The sequence below is a fragment of the Mesocricetus auratus genome, unplaced genomic scaffold (assembly GCF_017639785.1).
Source record: "Mesocricetus auratus isolate SY011 unplaced genomic scaffold, BCM_Maur_2.0 Super-Scaffold_100008, whole genome shotgun sequence".
Classification (NCBI taxonomy): domain Eukaryota; kingdom Metazoa; phylum Chordata; class Mammalia; order Rodentia; family Cricetidae; genus Mesocricetus; species Mesocricetus auratus.
Window position 1 is genome coordinate 56655632 of NW_024429192.1, and position 20657 is coordinate 56676288.

Below are 20657 nucleotides of genomic sequence, written 5' to 3' on the forward strand. Positions count from 1 at the left end.
CAGTAGTACATTTTCAAAGCTTTTTCCTTGCCATGGCAAAGTAAGATGTGATAAAGGAAACAGAATAAAGGCATCTAGAGTCTCCACTGAGACCACGAAAGTACCTTCTCTGGGTGAGCTGAAGTGAAGAAAGGAGAGCTTGTTCTTAAGTGCCCTCTAAGAAGAGGGAGAGGGGTTCCCTCCCTCTTACTAGTTTTCTGGGTGTGACTTTAACTTAAATGCATGATGTTGCTCTCAGGAATACTGTGGCATCTCTCAGGAACCTTCGAGTTTTACAGTGTCTGACACAGAGGTGTTTAGAGCTCAGATCATGGCCTGAGGAGGTAGTTCAGCTGATAATGTGCATACCTCCCAAGTTGGAGAACTTAGTTTGATTTGTAGAACTCACCTAAAATGTCAGGTATGGTGGTACATGCTTTCAGTCCCAACCCTGGGGAGGTGGAGATGGGGTACCTTGGATTTGAATGACCATCCAGCCTAGCCTAATAGGCAAGCTTCAGGTTCCAGTAAGAGACCATGTCTCAATAAACAAAATGAATATTTCTCTAGAAACAACACTTGAGGCTGACTGCTATGGCCTAAACATACACCCCCCACACATATGAAGATGCACACTTCTAGGTGTGCGTGCGCACACACACACACACACACACACACAAACACACAAAACCAACACACAAAACACACAAAACATAAATATCTTAGGTATTTTGAAGTAGTAAAATCAAGATCTAAAACTCTCTATGTAACATCCCTAATTTATATATAGTAGAAAGAAAATTTATCATAGATGGATAATTTTTATTTATAAATTCCAGACTTAAGGATGTTTTTAATTTTGATGGATAAATTTTCTCATCCTTTGTGATAACTAGAAAATCAATTCATATAATTTTGAAAGAATTCATATCCATTTATACAGTAAAACTTTTGTTGCATTCATGGTGAGCCATGTAAAGAAGTTTCCCAGACCTCCTTCAGACCTCTGTGCAATGTGGTGTGGCAACCTGGGTCTGACCCTGCCCGACTTGCTTAGATCACAGGACCCCTGTACCACTCCTTGAGTGACAACAGGCCAGGGCAGTTACCAGCTCCTGGTAAAGCCCGAAATCAATTCTTAGTTACGTGCTGGGAGATTGGAAACACTTCCCTTTTCACTTGAGATCTCCTATGCTCTGGTGCAGGGATTCCAGTCTGAAGCCTGTCCTGGATGATTGTGTCAGTGAGCCAGAGACAGGAGGGGACAGGGGGCTCATATTTACCTAGGTGTGTTTTAGGTTTTAGAACCCCCAGGATATCCCTGTAGCTCAAAGCTATGGAAAGCCTGCACAGAACACCAGTAATGTCTTCTTCAAAGACAAAAGAGCATATCTTGGCTCCTGAAGTTCTCAGGTGGGCAAGGCTGTCCTTCTAGAATCAGCTGTGTTCCATTCAGCTGGCCCGTGGTTATTGTCCCTCGTATAGCCTGCCAATTCATACTCCCACGAATTGCATAGTACATTACTATTTCTGAGTAGAGACTCATACCCAAGATCATGCTGCTGGCTACACAGAGACAGTATTTTAGTTGGCTTTCACAGCTTCCCCAAACTCCTCTCCAGGGTTCCTTTGCCTCTTTATTCCCAGGACTCACCTCATGTTAACACCAAATACCACTTGCTTGTCCCTAGGTCACTTGGCTAATGCGTTGATATTCTGAATAAAGTTCCTAGTTCCGTGTGTGTGTGTGTGTGTGTGTGTGTGTGTGTGTGTTGTATACAGCTATGTGCAGGTACACTGAATACTACCTGCTTGTCCCGAGGTCATTTGGCTAATGAGTTGATATTCTGAATGGAGTCTCCTGTTCCACTCTCTTGTGTGTGGGAGTGCATGTGAGTGTGTGCATGTGTGTTCTATACAGCTATGTGCAGGCACACTTGCCTGTGTGTGGCCATGCACACCTGTGCATACACACAGAGGCCAGAGGAGAACAACAAGTGTCCTGCTCTATGTCCTCCCCTTTTCCTCTGAGACAGGCTCTGTAACTGAACCTGGGGCTAGACTGGTAGCCGAGAAGTTTCAAGGATCCTGTCTCTGCTCCCTATAGCTCTCAAGTTACAGGCATGTGCGTGGCTACATCTGGCTTTTTACATGGCTATGGGACCTGAACTGGGGTCCTCATACTTGTACAGCAAGTGCTCTTACCCTCTGTGTCTTCTCTTCAATTCCCCAAATTGTACCGTCTAATGCTTACTCTTCAGCCCTTACTTACCCCTTCTGAGCCATGGACCTTGTGTCTGGTGAGGCATACAGACTTCTCACAATAGTATTTGTAAGTACAGAAAAGCTATACATAGGCTTGTAAAACAAATAAAATACGGTATTAGTTTTCTAAACTATGTACTTCTTTATTAACATGACAACTATAAAATCGACTTGAAGTCTAATAACTATCATGACTGGGAAACAGTGATAAATGTGAATGGCATTTTAGGACAGCAACCCTATTGTGATATTGTAGTGTTTATGTTGCTGCTGGTATTAAAAATGCTGATTTAGCTAAGTCTGGGATAGTGTGTTGTCTGTTTTCATAATGGAAAAGAATGCTGTATTTCAGCTAGATATTAGTGAAAATAATGGTGCCCCCATCTAAGTATATTATATCTAAATTTAACTCCATGAATTCAGTTTAGAACCCATCTTCTGTGGTGTACTTACACCTTGAAAGAGAAAAAGTAAGACTGGAAAGATGGATGGATGGTTAAGGGTACTAGGTGTTCTTTCTGAAGATGCAGGTTCGATTCCCAACACCACATGGTAACTCATAGCTGTCTATAGCTCCAGTTCCAGGGGACCTGACACCCTCTTCTAACCTCTGAGGACACTGCACACATATACACATAAAATATATCATTTTAAAAAGAAAAAGAAGTGTGTTTGTGCATGTGTATGAACGTACATTCGTGTATGTATGTAGGGGTATTTGGGAAAGACAGAATTAAATTATAAAAATTAAATTATATCACTGAAGAGTGGATAGAGAAAATGTGGTACATTTACACAATGGAGTATTACTCAGCAGAAAAAAACAATGGAATCTTGAAATTCGCAGGGAAATGGATAGCACTGGAAGAAACCATCCTGAGTGAGGTAACCCAGTCGCAAAAAGACAAACATGGTATGTACTCACTCATATATGGATTTTAGATATGGATCAGGATAGTGCCAGTCTGCACTTCCACGGATAGAGAGTCTGGGAAACAGGAAAGAACCTAAAAGATATGCATATATGCATAGTACCCAAGAGAAGAGGATGGAGACAAGAGCCTCTGAATGGATGGGGAACACGGCGAGGGGTGGGGGGGGAGTGGGACCTGGGAAGAATAGAGGGGGTAAAGAGGAAGGGAGTTGGTCATGGGGGAACAGGAAGTTGAGGGGGTGGGGGTAGAATAGGGGGAAGAGGGAATCATAGGATCGAAGACAGATCAGGCACCAGAGTGACCTCGAGTGATCTAAAGGTATAACATCAATTGGCAAGCTAAGCAATAGTGGAGGGACCACCTCGAATGCCCATTCCTGATAATGAACTTGATGTCTATAACCATCCGGGAGCCTTCATCCTGTGACTGATGGAAGCAGAGGCAAACACACAACTAATCACTGAACTGAACCCAAGGAACCCAGTGACAGAGAGAGAGGAGTGATGAGCAAATTGGCAAAGAATGGGCTGGCAAAACCAGCAGAGACAGCTGATCTGAACAGGGGAGTGCTCTTGGACCCCAGACCAACAGTGGGGAGGCCAGCATGGGACTGATCTGGACCCCCCCAAATGTGAGTGCCAGTGAGAAGGCCTGGGCAACCTATGGGGCCCTGAGCTGTGGATCAGTGTCTATCCCTGGTATACAAACTATCTTCATGTGCCTATAGCACAAAGAGAGATGCTCTCTCAGCCTGGACTCTTAGGGGAGTGCCTTGACCCTACCAAGAGTAAAATGACAGACTCTAGATATCCCCTATGTGGAAGGATTTGGCAATAGGGTGGGAGGGAGGGGGGGAAGGGGAGTGCGGGAAGAGGGGAGGGAGAGGGAACTGGGATTGACATGTAAAACAAGCTATTTAAAATTAAAATAAAAAATGATAAAAAATTAAATTATAAAAACAAAACAGGGATAAGGAGAGGGATGGTGAGAATGTTTTGACATTGAGTCAGTGGTGAGACTGCCGCACAAGCTTGACCCGGCTGCTCCAGAAAATGTTCTGGGTGTGGAGCTGGGGAGAAAAACAGACCTTTAAAGTTGTGTCCAGATTAATTTAGAAGGTCGGTGCAGAGCTAAGTGCCTCAGCCTTTGACTTATTTGGTGCTTTCGGACAGGGGTCAGGAGGGTGATGGTTTGGAGTAAGGGCTGTGTGCACATACACATCTAAACAAGGGCTTGAGGAAATAGTTCCTGTATGAGCCACATCTCAGCCTCCTCATAGGCGGCAGGGGTGGTCCGTGGAGTGTCTCCAGATCTGGGAAGTGCTTGGCAGTCAGCTAAGTTCAGTGACCATTCTGCTCCTATTTTTATGAGAGGAGTGGGCACAGAGTCTCTCCTCCAGCCCTGTGAGGTGGCCACTTGCCCTCCAGGCATGAATAATAGACTGTTCTTACCTACCATCCTTGGAGAAAGAAGCTGTCTCCTGACCCCTGTAATAGCCCCTGTATTACATGTCTAGGAGATGGTAGGAACAGAGCCATGGTCTCTCCCAGCAGGGAGCAGGGTTCTATCCTACCGATGTCATAGGCTCCCCATTTATACTATTGTGAGTGTAGAGAAGTTGTCCTGAGTACAAATGAGCTTGTGTAAATAAAGGCTGGAGAGTAGCTCACTATCCAATAAAAAAAGACAGATACATCAACACCTGTTTCTTTATGTGTCAAAACAGATTTGAGGCTTAATTGATCTATAACAAAGCACATTCTTAAGGTAGTCAATCTGATGAGACTTAGATATGAGGAGAGACCTTGACGCCGTCACTGTGATCAAGGTCATGTGCATTCTCTCCTCCTGAAGGCTTCCCTTCTCCTTTACTCTTACTTAATGTCAGCTGTAGCCTGAACTGCCCTAGGCATAACTGCTGTGTTTGGGAGTTCCCAGGAAAGAGGGAACATCAGAGCTCCGGAGTGATGGAGAGGCCTTAATAAGAAAGCTAGGAGTGTTGGGTAGTTCAGACATGATTTAACTAGTACACATTGGAAGATGAACCACTTCTGCCTCAGCCCAGTGACCTCCGGTCTGTAAGTAATAGGCATATACAGCACTGTGTGCACAGGACACAGGTCCAGTTGCTGGCACAGATTAGCCTTGGACAGATTGTGGTTCTCCACATCTCTTTGTTTCTAGCCACATCTATCCCTGGCTACAGTGGGCACCATGTAAGGAAAATCTATGTCATAGCCTGTTACCAAGGAGAAGGGGTGGGCTGTGTGAAACCAAACGTCAGTGACCAGACTCAATGCCTACAGAAGAGGAAAGGCTCATCATCATTCCAGTGATGGTACTTCCGTAGGTACTGCGTACTGGGAGCCTTGGGGAACATTTTACATGTTAGACCGGGAAGGAATATTAAAACAAAAGCCTACCTCCCACACATGGTAAGAAGCCCCAGTCTTGCATAATGGCAACCTTTGTCCTCTCGGTGCCCGCTTAGCATCTGATGCCTACAAGAGGCATCAGAAAAAGCCTGACATTGTTTCGCCACCTGCCTTCCAGTCTGAGGGAGGTCCTCCCTCTTCCCATTTTACAGGAAGGGAACTTGTTCAGAAGAGTCCCTGATAAAATGATTAAATTGTCCCAATGTCTCTCCAGTCAGCCTAGTTTTTATGCACATCACTATTCTAAGAAAGTGGGTATTCATATTTTCTTCAGATTAATTCGCAAACAGTGAGCAAGGTGCCTGAGTGGGGCTTCATAGTGGTGGAACCAGAAGACTACTGCTTTGCCTAGCATGTTTCCTACTTAATCATGTACTTTGGAAGTGCCCAAAATAAGAAAGATCTCCATCTCTCCAATGGCCCTGATTTTCATATACTTAGTTGTATATTTATTCTTGCATGGTGCAATTCCATTCACATTTATGGTGCAGTGTCAATGCAGAACGGAGGTGTGGTGGTTGGCACTTAAGATTTGTCCTGGGTGCCAGTGGCCAATTGTGACACTTTATGCATATCTTTTACCTCCTGACCTCCAATCATATTTTCGGCAAAACACAGAATTGGGACTGATTTAGTGGTGTTTACCTTATGTTTCCGTGTTGCAGTCATGCTCAATACACTCCCTCAACAGAAGCATCTTTTATGGGATGATAAAGTGGTGTGGCCGCAGTCATAATTGTGGAGCTGTGGCATTGTCAGTGGAGGTGGCTGAGATAAATGCTTTTTTGGTTCACTTGGTTTTTTGTTTGGTTGGTTTTGGGCTTATTGTTTGTTTGTTTGTTTGTTAGTTTAAGACAGGGTTTTTCTGTATAGCTTTAGACTCTGTCCTGGAACTCACTCTGTAGACCAGGCTGCCCTTGAACTCACAGAGATCCGCCTGCCTCTGCCAAGATCCATGAAAACCTCCACAGCAGTTTTATAAAATCCATACTCCAAATCCTTATCCCTTTTCCCTGAGACTTGCCTCACTGGATAACATCTAGGTCCTTTAATAGTTTGTCAGTTCTAACATACCTTTGTTGTCTTGCTCTCCGTGCTCCCCTCATGTATGCAGGAGCTGCTCTTATGAGATTCTTGCTTTGGAAATTGTGAGAGAAGTAATAAACTTTTCTCAGCAGATAATCTTCTAAGTACCTTCCTGCTTTAGCAAGTCGAGCTGCTGCCCAGAGGCTTTAATAGATGTACTGGGGCTGCATGTGGAGATGCCTGGCCAGCTTCCTTTCTTCTCTCTGCGTGACTGATGTCCTGGTTCAGTCTCCAGCCACTGCTGCCTGCTGAGACTGTGTCACATATCTTGGATAGTTGTGTTTCTGATGCTGTGATAAAACCCTAACCAAAAGAACTCGGGGACTTAAGGATTTATTTCATCTTATACCACTGAGTCAGAGTCCATCACTGAGGGAAGTGAGAGCAGGAACTCAAGGCAGAAACTCTAGAGGAAAATGGCTTACTGTCTTGCTGCCTTCCTTATACAACTCAGGACCACCACCCAGAGTGGGCTGGGCCCTCCCATGTCAATAACTAGCCAATAAGATGCCCCCCAGACATGTCCTCAGGCCAGTTGGATGAAGGCAATTTCTCAACTAAAAGTCCCTCTTCCCAGGCATGTCCAGGATTGTGTCAACTTGACAAAAATGAACCAGCACACTTACTTGCTTCAAATGATTTTCAAGAACTTCTAATGAAACAAAATTAAGAATTGATTTTTGAGAGAAGCTGGGAGTTAAGACAGACTTGTGGGCTCCTTATAAGTAAGCAGGTTGTGTAGTGCCCTTGGGTAAGGAAAGGAGGTTAAATTGAGGTCATGCCTGCTGGGTCCGATGGAAAGGGGATGCCTCCACAGGAAAAGGTTTCTGAAAACACTATCCTTGAAGTAGCACAAGGGGAAAGTGATTAGTTCTAGCATCCTCAGGGAGCCTGCCAATCCTCTTATCACCTTGTACATCTGATCTGCTACTATCTGCTTTGTATTACAGCTAAGAGTTTACGTGTCTTTTATTTTATTTATTTTATTTTGTGTATGTCTGTGTACCATGTGTGTCTCTCGAACCCATAGGGTACAGAAGAAGGTGTTGGATCACCTGGAGCTGGAGTTGCTACAGCAACCATGCTTCTGAACTTCGGTCCTTTGGAAGAGCAGCCAGTGCTCTTAACCAATGAGCCATCTCTCCAGCCCCATGTCTTATTCCTTTGTAAATAAGGGGTCAGAAATACTTGCAACAATCTATCCAGGATATACATGCATGCATTTTATATTCTTAGAAGACTATACAAATAAAGCAATGTAGCATTCGTGTTAAATCACTGTGAGATGTTTGGGGTGCCAGGGGTTAGATGACTTCACAGTAGGCACCAGGCCACTGAGGAAGGGCTGTGTGCATATGTGTTTTTGAGAATTGTTTGCCCTGTTAGCCACATTAGCATTTCAGGACATTCCCAGGATGCCCCATAGCTGGGCAGAGTCTTCGCTGCTGTTTCCTGCTCTCTTCCTCCAAGATATAAATGGTCCTAATCACTCTCTAGAGCCCAAAGCAGAACCCAAAGTGGGCTGGCTAGAATCAGTTTGGTCAGTCATAGAAATTCCACTATGTCTCCTTCTGTATTGGACTTAGACCCATTGTCTCTTCTCTTCCCCTGGCCTCCAGCCCTGTGCCCTGGAAGTCAGAGGTAAGCATGACTCTGCAGTCATTTGTCAAAGTGAAGTGCTTTTGTAGTAATCACAATACCAATGCGTGATATGTGTTTGACTGTCAGTTTTGAAAGTGTTCTCATACCCAGGCACTTAGAGGTTTTCTGGTTCAGCCCTTTCCTTTTACATAGAAAATTCTGGACCAGAGCAGAGACCCACCCAAAGTTAGTGGTTCATCGTTTGTCTACCATTTGCTGCATGTGGTAGGGCAGGTAGGCACGGGTCTAAGCCCTGCTCTGCAGGTAGGAAAGCCAAGAAATGGTGATAAGGAGAGTTTGCCTGGGATAGAGAGAGGTAGGCAGTATAAGAAAAGAACATTTTTCTTTGAAGCTAATGTTGTCCCTACCCATATACATGCACACACACACAGGCATACACGAACACATTCACATGCACAGATACATGCATACACACACATGTGAACATGTGCACAAACATGTTCACACATGTACACAGGCATGCACGCACATACATTCACACACACACACACACTCACACACATACGGGGATGAGAGGAAGAGAGGCATGCATATATGTGATGGCAAAGACTCATATCTACACACCCATGCACAGCCTGTCATTGAGAGACGTCTTGCCATCCACAAAAGACAGCAACATGTGCCCTCACCCTACAGGTGACCCAAGGGTCTGAGGACAACTGCCCTTTGCTTCTATGGTAAAGAACCAAGCACTGGGCAGGCTGCTGGAGGGCTGTGCAAAGTCTCCATGTGATTTATTCATCTCAGCCTATTTTATTGGGAGGGAGGCTTCAAAAAGAGCTGCAACCTTCCGTGAGGCCGAGAGGGCAAGCTCTTTTCTGGGCAGTTTGTAATTTCCTGCTTTCCTTGGAGAGAGGTTCTGGTGCCCACTTGTTCCTGGCCTCCACCACTTCTCCCAGGCCTAAACCGTCAAACCTCTTCACCTCTTGTTGACTGGGCTCAGGGCAAGGAAGTGTGTCTGCACCCCGCCCCCTTGACACAGAACACAGCGTTCTGAATTATTTCCAGCATGCTGGCCCTGGGAATTTGTACTTACTTTTCCTCATTTCCTCCCCTTGCACATTAGAAACATTAGATCCCGAAAACAATCCAAGTCATAATGTTCTACAGGCTGTAGTAGACGTGTTTCCCCAAAGCTGGTTTTCTTCCTCTCATCCCTTTTCATTCTCCTTTCCTCCTTCTCTTGTATTTCAGTGCCAGTTTGTATCCCGGCTGGAACATTCTTCTTGGGAGTGTGGTGAGCAGCATGGAGGGAGGGTTGTGAGGAACGTTTAGGGTCTGAGAGTCTCTGGCTCTCCACTGTGATCCTGCCACAAGGCTGTTCTGTGTAAAATCTACTCGTACAGCCTCTACTTATGATTGGATCCCAGAAAAGGAAATCCAGTCAAAGATAGGATGCATGTCAGGAGGGGGCACAGAACAGCCCCTGTGAAACATTTGTTGGCTTAATTTATAGTCACCGAGTACCTGCTGCATACCATGTACCTGGTCATGTTCTGAGGAGCAGAGCCCTCTTTCCCCAGGTATTGGATGGGAACATGGATACAGTTCTCCATACCTTATAAGAAAGACATGGCTTCCATATAGTAACCACTCCAAGGGTTAGTACTTGGGTAAGTTAAGTTACCAAGGTACTTGTTCTTACTGGGGGAGATGGGATTAGGAGGTAAAGCCTGTCTATGAGAGAGAACGGGTGGCGGTCGACGTGAAAAAGAAAGCATGTTAGGTCGATTACAGTCCTAGAAGCAGAGGAATGGCTAGAGTGCGCTCCTCCCTCTTTTTTTTTTTTAAGACAGAATCTTGTTGTGTGGCCCAGGCTGACCTCAGATTTAGAATCCTCCAGCCTCTGTCTCTTGAGTGTTAGACTACAGATATGCACTGTCAATGTGGGCTTGGATCCCATTTTAAAGAGCCAAGAACTCTCTGGTTATAATTTATGAATGAAAACAAAGTTGTGTGTGTATGTGCGTGTGTGCGTGCACACGCATGCACATGTGTGTTTTGGGTGGGGAGCTTCTTCTAGGTTTCTCTCCGGGAATTTCACTTTGAACCATCCACTTTCCTTCTTTTTTCTTTTTAACCAATGACTCTCACCCCCTACTTGTTTCTTTCCCACTTCCTGTCCCTGCAGGTGCACGTCCTTAGCACAGGCCTTGCCCACCCTGTTTGTAAATGTTTCTCTGATCAGAATGATCCTTCTTCCCTTTGCATCCCTGCTTCCTTCCTTGCCAGAGCAGAGAAGGAACTCCATGTGTGACTCAGGCCTCCGGGAGAAGACAGAGAGTGCAGGCCACAGAAGTCAGCCAAGGCTTCTAGAGACAACACTAAGCTTAGAATTGGGGAAACCTTCCGAAGTCCGTCCAGTGGTCCCAGCCCTGCCCCTGCCATGCCCTGAGCCAGTCTCATTCTGCTCCTTAAGCGGCCCTTCCCATCCTCTTTGCTCCATACAAAGTCCCTTGCATTCTTTCAGTCTGTTTGCATTGATGTGGGCCTGGCTCTCAGTATGGCCTTCCTGGGATTCACTTTTCAAATAGGGGAAGAGGGAGGAATCTGCAACCCTCAGTCCCGCTTACAAAGGCAAGAAAAGATTTTGTGTGCAGTGGTAGGAGGTGTAGTGGCTTCTTGTAGTTCAGCTCGGAAACCCTGGGCCCTACCTATTCAGAGAAGAGTGGTGCATTGCTCAAGCAGCCTATACATAAATACAGAAAGCTGTCTTCTCACGTATAATTATAGGGGTGAATTTTCAGTTTGGGTGTGTTGGGTTTGCAGGTTGCTGGTAACCAGATCAGTAGTGGTCTCCATTCCTCAAGAAGGCCAACTTGGGGGCACGTACGTTCCAGCTTGTCTCTGATTGATCTTCCCAAGCACAGCCGAAATGGCTTCATCTTATGATGGAGAGATTCAATGCCCACCACCACCTGCAGAAGGAGCATCACTCTGTGTCTGACTCCTTCTGCAGAGGCATATCAATTCCGTGGAGAACCACCTCTAGTTGGAGTCCCAGATGGCACTTTCCTTCGTGATCCTGGTCCATTCCATGTTCCTCAAGAAATCCCACTGTGGTGCTCGTTTGCTTAGTAAATTGGAGTTTTGGTGGGTGAGAGAGGGGCGAGAGAGAGAGAGAGAGAGAGAGAGAGAGAGAGAGAGAGAGAGAGAGAGAGAGAGAGAGATTTGGAGAGAGAAATCATGAGCTTTTCAGGTGGAGAGGGAAAACCTGATGGTCAGGTTGGCTAATGGATTCCATCACGAGATATTTGTCTCACCTGGAAACTCCCTGCGAGGATGACTCCACCATGCAGTATCAAGAATAGGTACAAACTCCCCCATTTGCCCTATCTGTCCTGTCTGGTCTTCGAACTATGTGCTCACAGGCCTCGTGTCTCTGTTACACTGCAGTGTCTACAGATTACAGCTGGCTTTTTTGATAACTCCGGGTTCCTGGGAGGCACATTCTGCCCTCCCTGGGCTGTCTGTCAGAATCAAGCATCTTAAACACTCACTCTGAGCTGACACAAGAGCACCACCTACTGCTGGGCCTTCCAAGGGCTTCTCTAAGGCCCTTGCTGCTTGGAACTAGAATTGTAGTGAGCTCCTCTCACAGTGGAGTTTACAGCAGCCCCCGGCATGGCCCTTCTCTAAGAATCCAGGTAAGGGGAGTGACAGAGCTGGTAAGAAAGGGAAGACATATCCTGGAGACAAGGGAAAGAAATGAGACCAAGTGATGAGCCAGTGTCAGAGAGGAAACGGAGGTGATGATGACAGGGAGGAGTGACAGCAAATCCCTCAATTATTTTGGAAGAAGGATTGATGACCAAATGAAATCCAAAGTGCAATTTCTTCTAAGACACAGAAAATTGAGGGAGGTGATGATGATTTCTAAGGCATGAAGTATGTTGTGGGATCGTTGTGTTTTTGCCTGACCTTCAAGAACTGCAGGCTCTTTTTAAACCTTACATGTGGGAGTTCACCTTAGTCCTGTGAGGAGGTGGTAGACTCTCCTCCATTCAGGAAGCTGCTTCTCAGCTCTGCAGTCTGCTTTGTAAGGAGGAGTCTGGAAGCCAAGCTCCACCTCACATGGTACCTGAGTCTTACTTCCTGTATGTTTCTTCCAGAACCCATCTGAAAATTGCTGAGGCTTAGAGGAGAAGAGGGGACAGGGTGTCTGGCCCTCTTCCTCAGTTCTTTAATGTCAAGCCTACCTAGCCCAGATCCCTTTAATACAGTGTCCATCTCTCCCAGAGCAGGACTTCCAGAAGTGGGGGCTGCCTCCTGCTCAGCCCCGAGTGGAATTTTGTTCCCAGATGTGCGACTGATTGGCATAGCCAATTTTAGGATGCGTAGGAAGTCTGGATGAGAACATCAACCAGACACTCCATTTTTACAGTAAAAATAATAGTTCCCATTTACTGAATGTATCCTGTATGCCAGGAACAGCCATTAGTTCATCTAAATTAACTTGCCAAGGGGCCAGATCTCGGCGGATGCCTAAATTTAGCTCTGAGATAAAGTTGGGCACTATTTTCTCAGTTTGTTAAATAGGACCTGACCTCTTCCATTTTACATTTGGGGGAGTGAGTGAAGTGCATTCCCTTACTCTGTTCCTGAAAATATTTTATCAGTATTTGTGGTTTAAATGGAAAGAATTTGGTTATTCAGAGTCAATATCCCAGGGCTGCCTCCTGGCTTGGCTGGTTCTACTTCTTATCTGCTTGACTTGGTGACTGCTGGGTGACTATTCCATCCTCACAGGAGGGCAGTGCATGCCTTGCCAGGGCTCCAGGGGATTCAGTCCATCCAGGCACACAGGTTGGAAATGAAATGCAAAAAAAGGCAAAACTCTGTTTACTGCCTGAAAATGTTTATATGAATGAAAGAATGGTGAAACGGTCCACCCTAGTCCTGAGGGTAGGTAGGATAGGAGTGGGGAGAAAGGCCTTTTGAGTCTGAGTAGGAACGTGTGCCCCTCCAGACAGAGCCGGGTTGCAGAGCATCTGTCAAGAACAGGGTGTGATTTTAGCATGAGGTTTTGCAGCCTGGGTTTCTCTAATCAGAAAGCAATGCTTTCTGTGACTGTGGGTTTATTCCGTCTGAGCCAAGGGAGTGGGAAGGAGTTGGCACACATTCCGGATCTGCTGTGCATCACGCTGTGCTCGGCTCCTTCCGCACGCACGTCATCGTCACCGTCTTTATCTGCTTTGCCCCAGACATTGCAGGGTTTGTGAGGAGAAGGTGGGGAGGGGAAGGAGTCTGGGGAAGTAGAGGCAGAAACTGAGTTAGTAAGAAGTCATACATTAATTGCCTTTTTATTTAAGATCAGGCTTAGCTTAGAGCTGTACCCCTTCCCCAACCTGTCAGAAGTAAAACAAACCTGGCTGTATCCCTTCTCCTTCAGTTGTTCCCTTTGCTAGGAAAGTTCCAGCACCTTGTCTTGCATGTTTGCCCGCTTAGGACCCTGCTTTAGCTCCTCAGGCCTTTATTTAAGTGATTTATTCTCATCCTGATGTCCTTCTTTGTATACCTAACCAAATCCTATTGTTTTTCAAATGTTAAGTTTTACCACCTTCCAAAAGCTGCCTATGCTCTGCACTGCCCCTTCTTCAGCCAAGTTGGTCCATAGGCTCCTGTGCTATCAGCCCACAGTATGTAAACTTGTTAAAGTGCTTCTCATATTAGGTGACTTTAACAGAGAGTGAATATGTTTGTCTCCCTGCTAGTCTGTGACCTTGTTCTTCCATCCCAGTCTCTAATCCAGTGTCTGGGGCTGAGTGAGTAATTAACAGGTGAATGAAATATCATATCACATTCAATGCCCGTGTGGATGTTTAGTTGCTGGTGCTTTGGGCTGTAATAAAAAAAATAGAAAACTAGACTGAACGAGGATTAAAAATCAAAGAATTCTATTTTTCTCAATTTTAAATAGGTGTGCAGAGGCTAAGCTTCAGGCAGATAGATGAACTAGTGAAGTCTGCCATCAAAAGGCCAGGAGCTTTCTATGTCAGTGTTCTCCTCAGAGCAGCATCCACGTCTCCCCTGTGGTTCTAAGATGAAAGCCAACAGTCAGAGCAACTGGCTTCATTTGTCTTGCCCAGAGACCGGTGGGATGGGAAGGGCGAGGAGAAATAAAGGACGATGGTGCACTCAGATAGACACTGGTTTCTCTTTCCCAGGGTCCCCAAGCAAATCTCCTCTCAATTTCATTGGTTTATAGCAGCTCAGATCTGCTCATCCCTGAGCCAGCGAATAAGGAGACAGAGAATTAGTGTGTGGAATGGATGCTGGAGAGCATCAATGTCCAACATGATTCCCTAGGAGGAACTTTCTTAGGGACGGACAATCGTGTTACATTTTCTCCCTTCCCTCTGGATCAGTAACGATGCCTGTCTGAACACACAGTATTCAGTAATTAAATTTTAGTTAAAAATGAATACAATTCTGAACTAGCAGCACTTGCTACATTTCAGGTATTCAGTAGGTCTATGCATTTGTGGCAGCCCTGCAGGACAGTCAGATGCAGAGTCTGTCACTGTGGAAGTGTTTGGGGATAGTTCAGCTATGCCTCATGTCTGTTCTGCTCTCCTGTCTATTTGCTTGCTTTTCTCTCTGTGAGACAGATACTATTTTCTATTTATTTGTTTCCACATTCATTAATCCTGTTTTCTGTATCTACTCTGATATTAAATCCATGCCAAAAACAAAAACATAAATTCTTAATTCTAGAATGTTCACATAGTTCTTTCTTTCCCCTGGTGCTGGAAATCAAACTCTGGGTCTCAGGGATGTACTGTATCGTTGAGTCAACGATTCCTTTGGTGTATTCCAAACCTATTGCAGTCTTCTGTCATTTAATCCAGAATGCCCCTTCTTGCTGTGTCCTGTTTTCTCTGCAGATGCTAATCACAGTTATTTTGGAGGAATCTGAATCATCTTTGGGCCTGCTCCTTTTGAGCAATGTTTTATTAGAAACTGCTTTTCTTTAATTCTTCATTATGTCTGTAACTACTAGAAGGTTGTGTCTAGGATAGGGCTTGGCTTCTAGCAGACCATCTTGACCTTGCAGAACTTTGCTGTGGAAGGTTCACTTACGGGTTTTCACTGCCCAGGGCATATTCTCATTCCAAAGTCTCAGCCTTGCCCTGCAGCATGGTCTTCCTGTGGTCCCAGTTGGATCACACAGCTCTGTGTAAACTCAGTCTTTCTGTTTGGCTCACAATAAATCTCACCTCCTGTACCTTTTGTCTGTTGCCCTTGATTTAGGATTTGGCTAAGAACCTGTCTGAAGTCATGGTAAAAATTATCAGAAATCCTTTCTATAGCTCCCTCCTCTCTAATAACTTGTCATCTAAATCCCAAGTACCTTGCCAGCCCTGAATCTTATCTTTATTCTTAACACCCACCTTGCTAGAGAAGTGGCTCATGGGTAAAGTGCTTGCCTAATTTGTTTAATCTCCAGCACAGCACAGCAATAGAATCATTGCTGTTTATGTTCCTACTTCCCTGTTCTATATTCTGGAATATACCAGCAGGAAGAGAGACAATAGGGGAAAATGGGAGACTTTTAGTTTGTATCTCTCCATTCAAAGATCATCAGTCTATGCTGCTTATGGTAGGGTTGAGTTTAATAGGGATTCCCTTATCACTGACACACCACAGTCCACACAAACGTGTTAAATAAAAATGCAAGCTCATTGGAATCACTCCTAATTCTCAAGGGCAAGGCCCAGAAAGCTGTAGATTTTAAGAAAACCCTTCAACTAGTTCTTAATTAAGGCTATGCTTATGAACTATTAAGGTAGACACTAAAGAAATGTAGAGGAAACATTTGTCCGGAGAAATTCCTCTGGTCAAAGAAGGCATTAAGGGAAAATTGAGACTTCAATTTAAAAGAAAGGGGATGATCTGGAGATTGAGGCTTGGAGCATTTTGCTAGGGGAAGTTGTGTGCACTAATGTGGAAGGAGGATGCATATGGTGTGATATGCTTGCACGGCAGTGAATAAATTGATTTGGCTGGAAAGGATGCTTGGTGTGGAGCAGTGTTGTGAAATGATAGGCTAAGGCAGATTTGTGGAAAGCACTAAGAGGACTAGCTTTTGCTTTGCAGATTAGAAACAGTCAGTTGTTGAGGGGTTTGTTTTTTGACTGAGAGAGTGTCCTGTTGAGGGCAGTGCTTACAGGAATAAACCTGGTCCAGGCAGGTGACTTGGCATAAGAGACAAAATGGAATCCTAGTGACCACTAGGGAGGTCATTGAAATAATACAGGGAGGAGAGACTGAGAGGTGAGTAGCAGAAGCATTGGAAGTAAAAGACTTAAGGTGGGCTCTGGGATGGGAAGTTAAGAGGAGGTGATAATATGACAGAAACGATACAGCAGTTTGACAAGTGGGCAGGAGATCCAAGGAATATTTCTATTGGATTCACAGGTGCCTTGGATTCATAGGGAATCCACAGACAGCCCATTATTTTTGTGTGCATTTAGAAGATAACTTAATAGTGGCTTAGAGGCATGGATTTAGGCATTGGGCAAACCTAGATCTGAGTCTTTAGTATGTTAGCTTGACCACATGACCTTGACTTGAATGTCTCTGAATCCATTTCTTCACCTAGGAAGAGGGATGGTGATGGCGGTTGTTACCCCTTAGAGCCGTCATAAGGATGGAGATATAATGTGTATAAGCTCCATTGTGTAGCACCTGGCACATATTTATTCTTGTCAGTTATCTGAGAAGTTACAGACAGAGAGCATCCTGAAACAGGAAATTGCATGGGATGTCAGTTCAGAGGGACATTAGATTTTAACTTCGTCACTTACAAGCTGTGTGATCCTAGATAATTCACTTCTAACTACAATCATCTCAGTATCTGCAGGAAGTTGACCCAGGGGCCCCTGAGACTGTTCAAATTCCTTATAATAAATGACATAATATTGGCATGTAAACTACAGACACCTTCCAACATACTCTAAGTGGTCTCTTGATTCCTTATGATACCTAGCACAGTGGAAGCACCACATAAATATTTAGTATATTGCTTTATTTAGGGAATAACAACTTGAAGAAAATATGTGTGCATTTAGTACAGTTCCAATTCTTTCATATGTTTTTGTCACAGTTAATAAGTCCCCAGATTCAAAATCCTCAGATATAAAGAGCCAACCATACTAAATTCTTGCCATATTAAAACACCACTTACAGTGACTTCATTGTAAACAACATTAATGTGAAGATAGCTTGAGACAAACTGTGATGGTTTAGTCCTTACACTGTCATAAAAGGCTCAAGGGACACAAAAGGAAGCCATGAGTGGACAGCCAAAGGAGTAGAAGGCAGGTGTGGAAACGTAGGTGGACTTGGTGAGCTGGAAAATTAGGATATTCCTGCCATTTCCATTATGCTGAGACTAGATGTGAGGCAAGAGTTCAAATCTAAGAAAGTCTTCATTTGGACAAGATAATGTGCTATTGGTGCTAGGAAAGAAGGGGCATGCTAAGTAGATCTGCAGGCAGATGGCCTGCCTCTGAAGAGCACCTGGCTTAGAGGGCCAGCCAGGTGGTGTCAGAGAAACAGAAAATGAAAACCCATCCATTCTTCATGAGAATAAACTGATGTCAAACAGACTTGAGAAGTAGGGGGCACCTGGCTTTCTTCCTGTGTGTGCAAACTCAAGCAAGCAGTAAGCAGACCAGGTCACAGGAGCCCCAGGAGGAAGCAGATGAAGGATAAGCAAGAGCAGTGGAGACAGAGCACAGTTCTGGGGGCTTGGGAGGAGGAGAAGGGAGCCCTGGGCCAGACCTAAGTCCTGCATCCAAGTGACGAGCATCAACATGACCTAGACCTCTTGTGTTTGACTTTCTCCTTCACCTAGCTGTGCACCTCTGGTTCAGTGAATTAAATACTTTGAGCCTTAGTCATCTATTCTGTAAAATGGAATGATGATACTGTATATTAAATATGGGGAAATAATTATGACCCTTCTGGGAGGAGTAAGCAAATTAATATATGTAAAACGTTTAGGACAATATCCAGCATATAGAGAGTACTTAATAAATAGTCACTGTTAGGACTGGTTTTTTTTTTGCTACTGTTATTACTGTTATGTGGAAAGCCTGAAAATGAGAAAGAGGGATGGAGAACAAGAAGATGAGGAGAAAGTGCAGAACTGTTGTCGATGTATTCTGGTTTTAACGTTACAGCTTAACAACTGCTGGGGAGCCTTAGTCTCTTCTAAGCATTTAGACTTACAAGCTCATGGGCCATGTTTGTCACTGATCTACTAAGAATGATATGAGAGTCGTAGCTTACCACCAGGCAATCCTTTCAGACACCCAGCCCAGCAGCCCAGCTCATGTGCGAGGAGATACGATCTGCCTTGGCAGCTGCAAGTGTGGGCATGCTTACAAGCTCAGTGCCCCATGGGAGCCCGTATCTTGTAACACTCGACACAACTGACAAGGTCCTTGCAATGAACATGTTCTTTATAAAAGTCACCATTCAAGGCAGCGCAAGTTTTGGTGTCTACGTCAATGCATATGTAGTTATTTGTAGTTATTCCCAAACCAGGTACAGCTTTCCAGTCAGGGTATATTTTTATATTTCACCAAGATTCAATAATGTGCTGGCTTGAAGCATCTTTATTTGTTGTCATGGAAACAGAATCTAGATGCTAACTGGAGGTTAGATTGCTATGCAGAAGAAGGAAAGGGTTTTGTTCACAGTGGACATCTGTTTGTGTTATAAAGAAACTAGGACTGTTCAAGTTGTGAACAATGGGGATGCTATTGAGCCTGGGTGTTAAGGTTTAAGGAATTTGGGTGGAAGGTGAAGGAAATGTGCTATGGGATCAACAGTGTATGTACAGACAACACCTGATTGATAGCACTGGCACCCTAGCTGACTATCAGTGATGCTGCCCCCTTGATAGCCATCTGTACTCTCTTCCCTTGAGCAGACAGAGTTTATAACAGGAGAAAGCAGCTTCCTTCATGCAATGTGTAAACATCTGTAGGCAGACATGCCACCAGCATAATGGAAAACAGACTAAGGACACCTTCTCTCCGCCAGTAGATGTTTATCACCAGGACAGCTCGTCAGGCCATGCCTCTGCCTCTGTGGAGATCTGTGTAAGGGTGGTCTACTCAGAATCCCTCACATGCCCTCACATACACAGCCCTACAGTCTGAAGGACTTAATAAAGGAATCAATAAAGGAGAAGTGACTGACTACAGTAAGATGTCTTGAAACCTAGAAACTAGGTCCACATTTTGGGGTCCCTAATATTCTGTCTCTTCCCTGTTTCCCTCTCTCCCTTCTCCGCTTTTTCCTTTTCATTAGAAAATCAGGAAAGCTTAATTCTATGAGAACTGATGAGTTAAAAAAAAACAGTGTCGAAGGGTCTCAAGAACTCTGGGCAAGAATACATAAATGAGAACACACATGTTGCCATTTTTGTACAAGAGCATGTGCCCCGCGGCAGTCAGAGTTTCTGTGAAAGCAGAACTATAAAGTCAGGAAATTTTCCTGGTTCCCTTGTGCTTGTAGGGCCTCTCATCTTTTGTCTAAGAACCTCTGCCACCTTATTTTAGAATCACATCCATGGCTTGTGTTCAGAAAGAGTTGATTGCGCTCTTTCTATATCCAGGATAACTAAGCCAAAAGTGATTGCAGGAAAAGTGGCATTTTAATAGGCATCTCTCTTGAGTGTGGAGTGGGGCTGTTACAAACCAAAGTGAGTCTCTAGAAGTGAAAGAGCAGGGCCATGGCAGAGAGGACGGAGAAGGGGGAGTGTGGATGCTTCCTTTCCTAGATGGGGGAAGGGAGATCAGATGAGTCTTGCCTAACATAGTGTCTCTGTGGTCAGGCTGTCTAGAGCCTCAGAGCTCCGAGTATGTGGGTGGAGGGGCTCTGAGTGTTGTGTAGGCAGACATACCCACAGGGTCCCTGTGTAAGTGAATGCTGGTGCCTCTGGGCTGCTCTCCCAAGAGGCCTGTGGTTGCTCTAGCAGTGCATCTCAGGTGAGTGGGTTGTGAGTGCTTTGTACACTGTGAACTGCAGGTGTGAGTCCCACTAGCCCCTGGTGCTTTTGTAGTGTGAACTTGCAGCTTTACATCACGCCTTTCACCTGTTGTTTTGATTTAAATGAAAATATTTGGAAGTAGGCTAGAGTATACTCACTATATGGATTCAAAAATCCATATGTATGTAGCACCCAACAAATCTCTATCCAACCCATCATTTTATTTGAATGTCCTGGGTAGCCTAAGATTTAAGTAGTATAAATTGTTATTCCTGTTTTACAGAT

The 20657-nt window shown here is 44.7% G+C and overlaps 1 protein-coding gene across 22 annotated transcripts in view; it reads left to right on the top strand.

The window, feature by feature from the left end:
- Kalrn (kalirin RhoGEF kinase) overlaps positions 1 to 20657 on the top strand; it is a 597009-nt gene that overhangs the window by 204752 nt on the left and 371600 nt on the right. The gene's annotated exons all lie outside the window — the stretch shown is intronic.